General features: G+C 48.7%; 1 protein-coding gene across 3 annotated transcripts in view; it reads left to right on the plus strand.

Annotated features, from left to right (window-relative positions):
* The window catches only part of Ack (activated Cdc42 kinase), a 302,026-nt gene that overhangs the window by 179,278 nt on the left and 110,527 nt on the right, over positions 1 to 12,221 (plus strand). The window lies entirely within an intron of this gene.

Here is a 12,221-nt window from a genome sequence, read left to right on the forward strand (position 1 = left end):
AGCTATCCCATTCAACCATCCTTAATTCTTTGCCTCCTCTTTTACGTGGACCTGCTTTAAATGTGGTCTCAATTATATAGTGGTCACTGCCCATATTTTCTTGTGTATTAAGCCAATAAGGTTCGATGATATTCTTAGTAAACGTGAGGTCAGGAGACGTATCTTTGGATACGCTGTTTCCAATCCTAGTTGGGAAAAGGGGGTCGGTTATTAACGTAAGGCCCTCCTGTTGGGCGTCGATCCAGAGATTTCTACCTTTGATTTTTTCTTTGTCATAACCCCATGCCGGATGCAACGCGTTGAAATCTCCTACTATAACCAATGCTTGATTTTTAGTAATGCTCATCGTTTTTCTCAAAAGTGACCTAAATTTGGTTTTTTGTCTAGGGCGGCTATAGACATTTAATATGAATAGACTTTCACCACTCTTCTGCGATGGAACTAACTCAACAAGAACATGATCGACATCGCAGATTTCTGTATCATGTTCTATCACCGTGAGATTTCTTCGCACGAGGGTTGTTACGGACGTTTTTTCATCAGGGGTACCATAGGATTTGTAATTCGACAATTTAGCCATTCCTCCAGTTTCCTGTAAGGCGATGACGTCTGGTGCCTCCTTTCCGTTTAGGAACTGTTGTAAGTTACCCCGTTTCCGGCGATACCCACGACAGTTCCACTGCCAAATTTTATACTGATTACGTCGTGCCATGTCTAGTCGTCCCCTGCGATTTAGATTACTTCGGTCGTAGTCGGCCGGTTGTAGGGTTTAATAGTAGTTTTAACCGGGCCTGCTCCTATAGACCTCAAATCTGTTTGCGTGTTCTCCACCAGCGTTAGTCGATTTTCCATGCTATCTATTCTTTGTTTTATTTCTACGAGCTGCAGCTGCAATCCTGCGAATTGTTGTTGCATTACCTTAGTAAGTTCTCCGAGCATATTCTCGACTTTCTTTTCCAGGGGTTTTGAGAGGTCTTCATTTTCTACAGGAGATATTTCCTCTGCTCTTCGTTTTGCTGCGTGCACTCCTGACTCCTGTGCAGGCGCTGGAGTTAAAATTAGACTACACGATGCTATGGCGCTACTTGACTCGCGCAGCTGATTTTGCCTGAGTTTAGCGTTCTCTTCCTTTAGTTGTTTTATTTCGTCCCTCTGTTTCGCGTTTTCACGGGTGAGTTGCTCTAGCATTTTCTTAATATAGTTTAGCTCTTGACCTAGGGTGGACCCTTCTGCCACAACCTGAGGCAAACTCCCAGACCGGAGAGACTCCCCTGATACCTCGCCCACCCAGCTCACCATTTGTTGACTGCCCCGACCGCCGCCAGGACCCTCGTGGGACTGTCCTTGAGGTGATGTCGTTGCCTTGTCTTGGATTTGGCCCGTGACCTGGATCTGTGTTGACGAGTGGACCTTGATCTGGATGTGGATCTGGGTTCGTGTTGAGTCACTTCTCTTCCCCCTTCGGCGAGTCGCGGAAAGGAGCTGGAACGATCTCTGCGTCGTCCCCCTCTGTCCTTGGTGGCGTTGCCATTCTCCTCCGTTGGATTTTCTGGTGAATACCCTTCCCTCCATGCCTGTGTTGCTCTAGTGTTCGACAAATTCTTCATTTCTCTTCGTTCATCGCCTTGTTGTTGTTCCTTTTCCCACCATCTTTTCTTCAAAAGGTACGGGGTCCTAAACCGTTCTTTGCATTTTTTGTCCCCTGTAAGATGACCTTTCCCGCAAAGGCTACACCTAGGGACGCACTGGTGGTTTTCAGTTGGATTGAGCACCCCACAACCACGGCATTTCTTGCTGTCAGGCTGTGGGCAGACATCCGCCCGATGTCCAATTCGACCACAAGTAGTGCATGTTTCATATTGCTTCTTGTATAGGAAGCACCTATATTCGGCACCACGGTAGTATACAAAATACGGCACAAACATCCCTTCGAAAACAATGACCACTGAGTCCGTAAGTCCCATACGTCGTGCATGTAGAATCGTCGGGTTCCTCTGATTGACCAAGCTTTTTTCTATGTCTTCTTGATTATCATACTTCGGTATTCCGTTGATAACCCCTTTGGATGTGTTTTCTGGTGCTGTTACATAAGCGGCTGTAGCATAGCTCTTGTCATTGATCATAATTTCCTTGATGTTGCTGTATTCTTTCGCATTGGCCAGACTAGGTGTGCTCATGATCATGGTATTTTGTCGCATGTTGATTCTGAGAGTATCTTCCCCAGCGATGTCAGGCTGTACTTTTGCCGCTCGTAGAACACAGTCTCTTATGAGCGCTAGACTCTGTCGCGTCAAGTCCAGACCTCCTCCTGGGCGTATTACAACCTTGTAATCGTCTTCTGGTAGTTGCGGTTCTTTTGGCACTGGCCGGCGATGCAAAAAATCCTTCACTCTCCGAGACGCCTCTATGGACGCACCTCCTGCGTTCGTGGCTGGTTCCGCGTTTCTCTTGTCGTTTGCCTTCTTGCGTCGTTCATGGGCCACAACCCATCCTTGAGCGTCGTTGTACTCTTCGGGAGACAGCGTCTCCCCCTCAACTTCCACAACATCCATTTCGCTGGCTTCGAACAAGCCGGGGGCCTGGCTTGTCGCCTAGTTGCCAGCGCGTCGATGGCACTGCGTCGGCACTGCGATGGCGTAGCTAGGGCGACGCCGTTGTGGGAACTCAAAAGAAGTGTCACGGCTCAAAAAAAAGTAGGCCCACCTGGTATATCCTGGCATCGGACGAATCGGGTGATCGTCTGGCGACAGCTGTGATGGTCTTGAATCCCGTGGTTGTCCTTATTCAGCCGCGAAAGTGAAAAACTGGCAGAGCCCATTCGAGAGGCGTCCGAGTGGCTCAGCCCCCTAGCGGCCCCGTAGTGGTAATGGAGAAAAGATTCGGCCGGAAGATTTTGGCGAGGAAGCAGGATGGTGCAGTGTCAGGATAACAAAACAGGCCGATGGGGCGTCCTAGTCGCCACAAAATGAGCAGGTGAATACGCAGCAAGAAACGGCTGCCGCGTCGACTAAGGGGATAATTCCAGCTGCGGCCATGGCTGCATATTACAAAAAAAAGTGTGTCCGTTACTTACAGCACCTCGCTAAGGCAAGTCGAATGCCAGAGCTACCACCCGATGATTTCAGGATCATCGTATGTCCAAGAGGCGGCTTCAACTTGGCCGATCACAGAATGGATCGCCTTTCTTACTTTCTACATATAGCGCGGCAGGTATGGGTAGAGAAGCGGCTAGAGAAGATAGCATCTGCCTCAATGTGAAGCAAAACGTTGTGGTACTCAGCACACCATCAGCACACAGAGCCAAATGCTACGGAGCCATAAGCGAGCATCGGTGGCAAAAAGTTCGTAGCTAATGCTTATCAAGCCTCCCTGGAAAACACTTCAAAAGACCTGATTAGGAACATTTTCAAGGATGAGAGCCCGGAGGACATTGTTAATAACTTAATAACGCAACGCTGTCACGGAGTGCTGCATGCTAAGTGCATGGGCGCCATGGACAAGATAATCATATTCTTTGACGGTTGCTACGTACCCAGACGTGTGTACTATGGACCTATGCTTGTCAGATGCTCCCTGTACAGAAGCTTATCCACGTGTGCTATGAGTGTGGCAGGCTGGGACATTGCTCTGATGTGTGCCCCAACCCTAAAGACACAATATTCCGGGGCTGTAGAGGCAACAACCCGCCGCCTGACCATTGATGTGAGCCTCAGTGTTTACTGTGTGGCAAAGGTCACCTCACTGGAGACCCCAGCTGCAAGGCGAGATAAAAGACTTCATAGACAGTCAAGTGTCGCCAAGTAGAGCGAAGACGACGAGAAGAAAAGGAAGCGGCCGAGGTGTGCAGCAGAAGATACAACAGCAGCATCGGCACAGGAGGCAATGCAGGTCACTACGCTCATTATCCATTGTTGGACAATAATTCGTGCAACGCCGACCCAACAAGACGCGAGAGCTGGCAGGGAGAAACGCCGGTCCCACTCTCGTAGCCGCACACCGACGCCAAGAAGCGCATCAGACGCGTGGGGGTGCCGACGCAGGCACCGCAGCCTTCAACAAAAGCTCTCAACCAAGTCAGCCGCACCAGACACGGTGGCAGCTGCGAAAAAGGCACTGGGCAACAGGTGAGATAGGTGGATGTAGCTGCTTTTCCCTCCGGTGGTGGCGGTGGTGCGAGCGAGCTCGAGCAAGCAATAGAACGAGCGCGACAACAATGGACCGCTACAATCGATCATTTCCAAGCTTAAACGCGAGAACGCTATCCTCAGAGTGGAAAACTACGAATTGAGAGGCGAGGCTCCCGATCGCAACCTTCGCAGCAACAGGTGACGCCACTGCCACCTTCGTCGCCTCGGTCCTCGACTTCCACGCGACCCGAGACGGCGGAAAAATGGACACAGACATTGAGAGCAGTTGGGGGAAGAGGCAGACGGCCGGGACGACCGCCCGTGTACAGCGAAAAGGGTTGCACTAGATCTTGCGAGACCCGAACCCGGGGCTAGATCTAGTGCAACCACTCGCGTCTCGCATAATCATATGCTGGTTTTGGGACGTTGAACCCTACATATCAATCAATCAGACCCGAACCCCTCCAGCGATGTGACCGTTCTGATAAACTACAGAAACAAATAGATAATATAAAAACAGCCTCGATGATCGTTTTGCAAAACATGTGGCACTGATGAATGACATGTGGGATAGTGCAATAACTAAGCTGTCTGATCAAATGACTCAAATGCTCACCGCGCTCATGGCACGCATAGAAAACATAAAAGCCCAACTGCTGCTAGCCGTGTGCAGACCGATCAGAACAATGAACAAGTTGTACGCTAGACAGCATTAGAGTCAACAGCAACAAAACACGCTGACAGATGCAGAGGCACAAATTCAGCCGAACCCAAGTCGCCTGAACGGCGAAGGATTAAATTAAATGTGATTATAACCATGGCTAGACACGCACATAATCACACTAACACTAGCAAACAGCAATACAAAATCTGGCAGTGGAACTGCCGGGGTTATAAGCGGGGCAATCTCGAGCAATATATTTGCGGCCGTGAAATGAAACCAGATCATATCACTTTACAGGAGACATACTATCCGGCAAACTAGCTGGTTGCAAAGCCATAAACGTGGCAGCGACGGATAGAGAAAACAACGGGTGACATCCGGCTGAGCATATAGCGGGGTGCCGAGGGCGGGGCCTTCTACTCTAGTCGTCAGTGCGGTCGCTGCTGTCGCTCTCGCTGCGCCGGTCGTCGCCGTGCTTGTTAGACGTAATGTTACTATGGCGCAGCCTGAACTTGAGTGCGGGAATATACCACACGTTTTCGTAGAATTAATTCCTAGGCGTGGGTGAGGATTGTATCTCCTTAACGTGTACAGTTAGGCCCATGCTTCAGCACCGATTTGGGAAATGACTCCAGAGGGCTAGCGTGGCCGCCAACGGGGAACTTCTGCTATTCAAGGGTGATTTTAATGCGTCGCACGGGGCCTCGGGATATATGCGAGAAACGTCTAAAGGCAAACACTTTTGGGGAGACTTGCAAGACCTACGTCTTGAACTCGTCGCGAACCCCGTTGACCCAACGCGCAGGGGCAACAGTGCACGTGAGCGCAGACACGCTGCCAGACCTCGCGTTCGTATGGAATGTAACCGCAGCGTGTTGGCAAAACATGCAGGAGGACTTGGGAAGTGACTACTCGCTGATAGAGATTATAATTGACACGGGCCCGAGCGTTCTTGGAGCATGCTCAAAAGGCAAAGGCTGTAAACTCAAACTAGTGAAATGAGACGCGTTCCGCAAAAAACTAGAAGGAGGGAACAGCGACGAGCCGATCACGAATATAGACGAATGGACTGCGACACTCAATAGGGACGTAGATGCGGCAACGTGTGACATCCCGCCCGAGGCAAAGCTTCAAGTTATCGACAGCTGGCTTCTACATATGTGGAAACAAAGCAAGCCCTACTCAAAAGCTGGAAACGCCCAATACACAACCGGGCATTGCAGAAACGGATGGCACACAGACAGATCGAGGAACACGCGTTCTAAGTATCTATGGCACAGTGGGAAGACATGTCTAATTGCTTAAAGAGGCAGATAAGTGGGGCGGGTGCTTGGTGTCTCTTTTGCATCTGTTGGATCCGGAGGAGACTCGAGCCGCCCCAGGCCATAAAACTCGGAGACTTGTGAGAGATTATGAAGGTGCGAACATCCTCGCCGCAATACGAGACCGTTATTTTAAAACGGGAAACCGCGTCCAACACTCCGATCACGATGTAGTAGCTAATGATAAACTAGACGCAGACTTTAGTGAGGCAAATATTCGAGCAGTTCTTTTCAGACATAACACTCAATCGGCGCCAGGACAAGACAGGGTTACCGACAAGGTTCTCCGAAACTTAGACGACGAGTCCATTTCTCGATTGGTGAATTAGTTCAACGAGTGCTGGCGAGACGGCTCTCTTTGAAGCATGGAAAAGAGCTCGAATTTTCATGATGTCTAAACCGGGCAAGCAAATTGCGCTCGATAATTTAAGGCCGATTTCACTTACGTCCTGTGTAGGAAAAGTCATGTAGCACGCAGTTTTCATTAAAGTGACCGACTTTCTCGAAGACCGCGTGACTCTTTTCTGCACACCATGCTGAATCTTCCTGCACAGAATGCGTTACTTCAGCTAAAGCATCACATTGTTGACGACACTACCAGCTCCGCCAAGGCGATTCTCGGCCTGGATATTAAAAAGGTCTTTGATACCGTGAGACACGAAGCGATATTGAAACAAGTTGAGGCATTAAGCCGGGGTCGGAGAACAGCAATCACATACGTGATTTTCTCACAAGCAGGCGCGCATGCGTCGTCATCGCCGACCAAGAATCACAAGGTTTTGATATAGGCTCGAGGGGTGCGCCGAGGCTCTGTAATTTCACCATAACTTTTTTTTTAAATTTTGTTCTATTGGGCCACCAAAGAAATTAATGGACATATCCGGGTAGTATCACAGTATATGCGCGGACGACATCACTCTCTGGGTTCCCAGTGGAGCTTGTGACGGTCACGTCGCGAGAACGCCTCAGGCGGGAGTAGACGAAGTTCAGGATTACTTGTGAGGAACAGGTGCTCAGCAACCAAGTCTGAACTTTTAATCTACAATCCCACAAGTAGAGGCCGCAAAACCCTACGTGGCGAGGAAATGGAATCCTTTAAAATATGCATTCTCTTGGCAGACGGCACTCCCATACCGATATCCTGTCCCATACCACGGTATCCCATACACACGGTATCCCATACCGTGTCGTATCACGAATAGATGTAACGGTCTGCGCGAACACTGCGCGATCCATTGAGTGCAGGCCTACGTGATAAGCCAAATAACATACGTTGCTGCTTACCTCAAGTGGATAGCCTAAAAAAATCAACTGCATGATACGAAAGGCTTTCAAGAGAGCAATCGGCCTCTCAATCAATGCAAGCACCTGGAAAGATTTCTAGAGCTAGGACATCGCAACTCACTCGATGAGTTAAGAGACTTATGATGTTGTGCAACACGAACGCTTAACAATATCGAAGTCCGGTCGACACATTCTTGAGTCGCTGGGCATCGGATATGACACTCAGCAAGGAGAAAAGGCGGAGGTTTCTGCCTCGGTCCGCGACCGCTTGATCGTTCCACCGATATGCATCTGACGCACCACGTTGTATATAACGAGCGTGCTTGATGGCTTCAAAAAAAGTTTGGTAATAGTACCTTGTATACGTATAGATGCCACGAGAGATTGAGAAGGGAGAACAGCACACACACTGTGCTCGTTGATCATCAGGGCAAATGTCTCGCGAGCGCCACGGTGACAACGGGGCACACGGGGGCGGCTTAGGAAGCCAAGATAGCTTTAGTGTTAGGGCCCCAGATAAAACAAGTTTCTTCATCTAGGGACCTTACTTTAGCACTCGCTGCAGCGCTGCATGCAGAGATTGTGATAAGAGAATTGCAGATGGCAGTACGCAGTTTCACGCGCGGCCGTCTCTCGCGGAAAGCGGCGCGCATTCTTCAAATGTGCGGAGATGGCGACTCGACATCGACCCCAAATTCCAATGGTTTTCTTCCTACGGACCCCGGCAGTGTTCCACTAGCGGGGAACGATGTGGCCCACTATATGTGGCTGCGTCTGTCTCCAAGAGCAGGGCGATGCGCCTGCTGAATCAAGATAGGTACGTAGCAAGAAGAATCTCAATGGTCATGGGGTTGCACAGCTTGTCGGTTTCACAGCTTGTTGGTAGAGCTCGCGTAATAACGTATGGTGTGTAGCATAATATGTGATGCTGGCCGTTTTACGCCACCTCTCCTATACTCCACGCATATGTGTACAGCGTGGGGGCACAGAGCAGCGCTGAGCCACATGCTCTGGAAATGTTCTGGTGACAACAGGCGTGAAAACGCCGCCAATCGCAATTCGCCAAACCACAGGGAGCCTCGAGCTCCCTGTGGTCCCTGTGAGCTTCCGGCAGGCCGAGAATACTACGGGCCGCCACTTAAAGCCACTAATACTAAATTGCCGGCTCAATGCATTTAATAAAGTCCTTTTCTCTATCTCTTGTGCTGAAATTGCCTTCCCAAACGCAAAATCGTGCCTGTATGTTGTAGTTATGAGTTTGTAGGCATGCATCTCAACAAGTAAACGAAAGTTTTACGCCTAAAAGTGTTGTAGAACACATCGATCCTTACTGGTGGCGTGACCACTCGGCTGCTAGCTGCGGCTGAGTGGTGCACAACTGCAGACATCATTATTCATTTTTATTGTTTGCAAGTGAATATGTTCGTGTTTTTTTTTTTTTTAAGGCATGATAGGTTAGCTTTATTTAGGCAAGTTAGAGATGCGGAACACTGTATTAAGAATATTAATGAAAAAATATGATTCCGAAAGGCGGTGCAATAATGCACCCTCCATTAAGGCACAGGATATATGCTCTTATGTACGTCTGACGGTATTCCAGCAGATTCTCGAAGTTCGAGGCAGATTGTTTAGACGCGCACTATGAATAACCCTGTCTTTTTTAATATGAGCGTGCAACGAATCTAGTGAAGCAAATTAATTAGCAAACATAAAAAAATCACAGCATATTAACGAGGTCAGTGATGATAAGCGGGGCGAAGCGTCCGTCCGTGTGTAGCGAAACTTCAGGGTTGTTTAAGCAAGAAACATCCGATGACCATCCAGACGAAGAAGTGTGGGAGCAATTCCGCACAGGCAAGCGATGACAAGTCGGCGCGATGATTTCAGGGAGCACTCATTGGGGGTTTATTTATCTAATACAACTTAAATTTACAAAATGCACTAAGTCACAAATACAAAACATGGAAAATGATGGCATACCCCTCGTATGCATGACTGGTCTCCTGTGGTGAAATGCGCTGTTGAACCCGAGTCCGCTCACTCCAAAAAGGGCTCGAGTCGCTGGTTAAATAGGTTTTTTCAGCATCCACGGGTGCACAGAACACTCAGGCAAGCCAAAGATAACCAATTCCAACACGAGTTTTCATGGTCGCGTGAATCCTGCATTGCAACAATACTGTAGCAGCTTCTTGAAACGGGCACATTCTCTAAAACAGCCTTGACGCGCAAAAAAGTGCTCAAATTTTGGTCCCCGATTGCCCCGGAGGACGCAAGCGGCGGCTCGCTCGTTTGGGGTGGTGGTTGTAGTGGTTAGAAAAGGAAAAATGCACCTAATTTCTGCAGCCTAGTCGAGAGCATAACGAAGTGCCCGGTTTGGGGGCACGGGGCACACAGTGACCGACCGGATGCAGCTTTTTCTCCTCAGACTCTCATTCTTCCTCGAGGCTCCCTCCTCGAAAAAAGTCGCTAAATAGCGCCTGTAACAAGAGCATCTGGCAAAGAACAAACTCCAGCTGTAGCTGAAAATGAAAAAAAAGCTTTCCGCGAGACATTGCCTTCACGACACGTGCATGCGTCTGTCTGTACAGTATGTTGTGCTGGCTACGCCGAAGGGGCACGAAAAAGCCCTAGACCACAAGAAGCTTTGCCCCTGAAATGGAAGGACAGCGCCCGCAGAATAAATGGTTACATTAGATATGGAGTTGTAATAAACTAAAATGGAATATATTAGAGCACGACATATACATCCCCTTCCTAATTGCGAGCTCGCTCAGGTAGGTTTCGATTTTATATCTCCGCTATTAGATAATAGTGCACATGCACCAATGACATTCAAACCCGTTTTAAGTCAGCGTAGCTATAACTATGCATATGCAAATTAGGTTTTGTGCATCTGTAGGCAGGCGATCGTATGGTCTTATTGCCGCAATAGGTCATTTCAAGTAATCCCAGCACCCTACGCGGATGCGCACAACACTGTGGGAAACGTCTGTTTCTTGAGCGCGCCGGCTGTTCCGTCGCCCTCTCCTTATTGGTGCCATGGAGTCTACTGAAAAAAAAAAAGCATTTAATAAGAAATGTCGTCGCTTCTGACTACAAGTCAATCCTAACTAATACACATCACTAAATGCACTTCCATGCATCTCTACGCATGAAAGGCGAAAAGAGTTGCTGTGTTATAGTGTATATATTGTTACGAAAAAGACATCTAGTCGCCAGAGTAGACACAAATATATTTACAGCCGGTCGAGCAAACAGCGCCAGCCACACAGATTAGCTCACGCCAGTCTATCTGCTTTGTCCTCATCATCTCCATGCCAATGGCTCGTATTACCCCCGGCGGCAGAGGCACCGTCCCTGTGCTTTAAATGTCATTATCTGACACACTATTTTAGGGCTTGATCCGCGAGACGTGTACAATATCAGTGAATCGCACAGCAGATGATGATGGGTAGATAGGGGCTGATCTCATAGGTGACAGGTGTTACTTGACACAATACACGGTAAGGTCCCGTGTAATGAGACAAACGTTTTTTTGATAAGCCCATCTGACAATGAAGGGACCAGAGTAAAACGAGGGTACCAGGGGCGAAATGTACAGCCGCAGCCACGTCTGTGTAGAGCGCGCGAGAAGCCGGTTTTTGCTCTGGGTGTCGAAACCTTGAGGGCTTTACGGGCTCTGAAGTGGTGTAACAGGACCATGCATGGCCTATAGTTGTCAGGCTGAGCTCATGAGAACCCGATACTACCTCGAGGTTTCGTCGCGCAGAGCGAAAACCGGCTGCTCGCGTGCACTACATAGACGTGGCCGCGACTGTACGTCTCGATGTTCGGCATAGTACCAACGGCGTTGGTTGGTCTGCGACGCCATCAGCCGAGCATGGGCGAGCTGACGGGCATTACTGGCTCGCGCAATCGTGTTGCGGGCATGCTCGCTGGTGGACGTGGTATGAGCTGAGATAACCGTGTCCAACGGTAAAGTCGTCTCGCTGCCATACAATAAGTCATCATCATCATCATCACCACCACCATCATCATCATCATCAGCCTGACCACGTCCACTGCAGGACAAAGGCCTCTCAGTCCTGTGCTTGCTGCTGCCAATTTATACCCGCAAACTTCTTAACCTCATCTGCCCACCTAACCTTCTGTCTCCCCCTAACCCCCTTGTCTTTCCTAGGAATCCAGTTAGTTATACTTGATGACCAGAGATTATCCTGTCTACCCGGTACATGCCCAGCCCATGTCCAATTCCTCTTCTTGATTTCAACTATGATATCATTAACCCCCGTTTGTTCCCTAATCCACTCTGCCCTCTTCTTGTCTCTTAAGGTTGAACCTACCATTTTTCTTTCCATTGCTCGCTGCAATGTCCTCAATTTAAGCTGAACCCCTTTTGCAAGTCTCCAGGTTTCTGCTCCGTAGATAAGTACCGATAAGATACAGCTATTATATGCCTTCCTCTTGAGGGATAGTGACAATCTACCTGTCATAATTTGAGAGCGCTTGTTAAATGTGCTCCACCCCATTCTTATTCTTCTAGTTACTTCAATCTTGTGGTTCGGCTCCGCGGTTATTACCTGCCCTAAGTAGACATAGTCTTTTACAACTTGAATGCACTATTACCTATCTCGAAGTGCTGCTTCCTTCTGAGGTTATTGAACATTACTTTCGTTTTCTTCAGATTAATTTTAAGACCAATCTTTCTGCTCTCCTTGTCTAACTCCATAATCATGAGTTGCAATTCGTCCCCTGAGTTACTTCGCAATGCAATGTCATCGGCAAAACGCAGGTTACTAAGGTACTCTCTATTGACTCATTACT

This window comes from Rhipicephalus microplus, chromosome 5, assembly GCF_043290135.1.
Source record: "Rhipicephalus microplus isolate Deutch F79 chromosome 5, USDA_Rmic, whole genome shotgun sequence".
NCBI classification, from domain to species: domain Eukaryota; kingdom Metazoa; phylum Arthropoda; class Arachnida; order Ixodida; family Ixodidae; genus Rhipicephalus; species Rhipicephalus microplus.